Raw genomic sequence first — 3738 nt, forward strand, 5'->3', positions numbered from 1 at the left:
CAGAAACTACAACTGGCTGTTGAGTCACTGAGATCTGGTGTTGGTACAGCGGCTTAGCGGGTCGGGGGAGCGAGGGGGGGAGGGGGAGGAATCACCCGAAGCTCAGAAGCATTTTTAAAAGTTGATAAGGTGGCGTTGAGCTGCTGCTCCTCTGTCTGCGGCGGCGGCGGGTTCAGGCCTGACCGGTGTTGGTGGACCGGCGCACTTTCCTCAGCTTGATCCCCCGGTTGAGCCAGATGATGGAGCAGAGGGAGCAGAGCGTCGGAAACATGCTCCTTCAGACGGCGGGAACCTGCTGGGTGGCTGACGACCGGAGCGAGGTTTGGCCGCGTCGCCGGTCGGGTCGGGCGGTCCGATTGGAGGACGGGAGGCAGAGTGGGAAGGTCTTCAGTCTGCTTCGGTCCACTCAGACGTCCCGCATGATCTGGGCAGGAACCGTATGACCTGCATGACACCAATAAACATGAGAATTAATTAATTAATTTAAAAAAAACAAAGATTTCAAAAAGGATTCTTCACCCGATTGAAAAATTAAACTCCTAGACGATCAGAGGACGGACATAAACGATCGATCGGGTTCGATAAGTATCCATAAGAAGAGCAGCTCTGATACAGCAGAAACGAGGCGCTGAAGCGGTGCATGAAAATGGCGAACTGCGGCAGCCCGGTGCGTCTGCAGCCTTCGGTCGGGACCAAGACGTCGGATGATGCTGCTGCGTCACAGCCAGCAGCAGACCGGGTCTCTGGACTGGAGGCTCCACGCTCACACACTCTCAGCCTCCTCACACACTTTTCACAGGAGCAAGAAGTTTCACCACGGAATCAAAAACGTCCCTTGAACTTAACGTCGTGCTCCAGTAACACGAAAAGGGCGGATTTTTTTTTCTTCGCAGAAGCGAGCGAACGAAGATCGCAAGAGCCGCCGGTCGAGCGCGGGGCGACCAGAATTTTGGAAAACGTGCAGAAGCCTTTGCAACAGTTCCCCCCCCCCCCGTAGGAGAGAAAGCAGGCGGCTCGGTGGAGCCACAGAAAAAATATTTTCGACTTCATTCTGTCAAAATGGCTAAAATCACGGTGTAGCAAGTCTCGGTGGGACGAGAGCCCCGGACGGACAGTCGGCTGAGCCACTGAGACTGACACTGTATCAAAAAACAACCACTTAGATCTAATAAAATCATCCCTGCTTCCAGTCAGTCAGCTCCAGGGATCTAAATACAGCAGAAAGGTCAGTCCATGAGCAGGAGAGCACTCCGACAGACACTGCAAGGCCCAACCGATACCAAGGAAAATTGTGCAATTCACAAATGTAGCCATGAGATAACTGAGCAAAATCATCATGATTTCGAAGAATAAAACACGTTAATCTGGACTCTGGATTTTTATTTTTCAAACGTGTGAAATTCCACCATTTACTGACAGTAAGACATTATATTCCAGGGAAGCATCCGGATGAAAGGCGCTCATCAATTCAGGCATTCGAGACGTAAGCAAGTTAAATTTTAAAACGGCAACCAAGCCGGGAGACGGCGAGACGTGGAGCGAAAAAAAAAAAAAAAAAAAGACGGAGATTATGGAGTCCAGATTAAGTACGACATCTGTGGTCTCTGGACCAGGCAAGGACAACGGTGCCATTAACCTGACCGGACGGGAAGAAAGGACGTCAGGGAGGGAAGCCGGCAGGTGGAGAGGGGAGCCGGACGAAGGAGAAAGTTACGGTGGATTCTGGCATGCCAGGGAGAAAGTCTATTCGGGGGGCTTCGTTCCCGAAACGTCGGCTTTTAAATGAGCACAGGCCCGGGCTGCGAGGCCCGGCGTGGAGCCACCGCTTCAGAAACGTTCATCGGTGGACGATGTTTCCAAGGATTCGCTGCAGATGCTTGAATATAATCAAACAAAAGCATGAAGAATTAAAAAAATAAACCGAGCGAAGCCTTCGCCTTGCAGCCTTGAATCCCGAAGTGCATGCTTTTGAACCTTAGTCTAGATCAGCCCCCCCCCCCCCTTCGATATTCGCAAAGCAAAACGCACATTCGCTGCGAACCTTCATGAATAAGGGTGCCGTCTTTCTTTAGAAAAACGTTGAGGAGTTACGGCGGGAGCAGGATGCGGCAGAGTGCAGAAAACTCACCCGACTCCCGGTGGAGAGCGACGCCGGACGGGCTCAGCCAGACTCTCCGTCCAACATCCTCCGAGTGGAGAAGCGAGAGGTGCCAGGCGAGACACGTGGCACTGGCATACCCAACCACAGCCCGCAATCCTCACACCACCAAAACCCCCCCTCCCCCCCCAACACACACAGCCCCAAACTCTCCTCCCTCCTCTCTCCACCTGCTCTTCACCCCCCCAACCAAACACACACCCCAAACACAGACCGAGTCCTGCCTCCCTCCACCCCCACCCCCACCCCCCCGATCATCCTCAGCAGGAGAAAAAGTCCAGCGGTTTTTCCAGTTGCCGCGTCTGATTTGTTTACAGTCAGAGCCCCGCTGCCGCCAAAAGGTGGAAACGAGACGAGAAGGAAGTGGAGGGGAGAGACGGCGGCGGATCAGCCGCGCTCTTCCTCCGCCGAGTTCCAGAGTGGAAAAAGTCGTGCGAGGTGAGAGAGGAGTCATCTCTGGTGAAGTCCTGTTGTAGTTGAGAAGCGGCGGCGGCGGCGGCAGCAGCGGCAGCTGGCAGGCTCAGTCAGCGTCAGTTGATCCTTCTCCTTTTTTCTCAGAGTTTGTGTTCGCGCCGCCGTCTGAGCGCCGCGGAGCCGCGGGAGGAAGAAAAGAGAGACTGGGAGACGGAGCACTTCGCTATCAGTGGACTCCAAGCGGCTGAGGGAGACCACGGGAAAATAATTAATGAATAGCCAGCAAGTAACTCACTGTTGCTAGAGAGAGGGAAAGCTAATCCCGCGCTCTGATTGGCTGCTGCTGCGGCCATGTGCTCCCCAGTCACCAGAGAAGCCGGGCAAATCAAGGAAACGTTCTAATATTAGAAAATGTATCTAGGCAGCGATCAAACGTCTGACCTGAACAACGGCGGCTTTCCCTGCACCCCTGACCCCCTGCAGCCCCTCCGCCTTCATGACGGCTCAGGATGCTCGATGAAGAGACGATCCTGATCGGGTCAAACTGCCGCAAGAGAGAGGATGTGAAATATAACATGTAAAAACTCAGGGCTGCCTGTGATTGGCTGGAGCTCAGTGAGTCACTCTGAAGTCCTGCAATGGGATGAAAAGGAGATGTTTGTGTTTCTGAGTTAACATGGTGATAAACACAGTGATTATGTGCAAAAAGAAATGAGGGGAAATACACTATAACCGTCAGAAAAGACTCAAATTAGAGACAAAATCCACGGAAAATGAATACTTTCAGAGTAACAGTTCAATCAAATCAGTTCAGCGTAATGAATGAAGACGATCAGGGATTACTCTTTACTTCCACAGTGACTTAAGTCATTAGTCATTCACATTTCTCCTTTCATTGGAGGAAGAGAGAGGGAGACCTTGTCTGAACTCAGAACGGCATCTAAATTCTAGTCTGCAGCTATCAAATGAGTCTTGATGTGTTTAGTGAGCCAGAGCAGCTCTGACCTGCTCATTATCCTCCAGTACGCAGAATGGAAAATGTCAAATAAGTTATTCAGAGCATCACTAACGCAGTCGAGTCGTGTCAGAACTGCACACAACGATTCAGGATCAAAATAGTATTAATCCTTACACTGCTGCCAAAAACACTCATGCTTTACTTTTTT

This window comes from Salarias fasciatus, chromosome 18, assembly GCF_902148845.1.
Source record: "Salarias fasciatus chromosome 18, fSalaFa1.1, whole genome shotgun sequence".
Lineage (NCBI taxonomy): Eukaryota > Metazoa > Chordata > Actinopteri > Blenniiformes > Blenniidae > Salarias > Salarias fasciatus.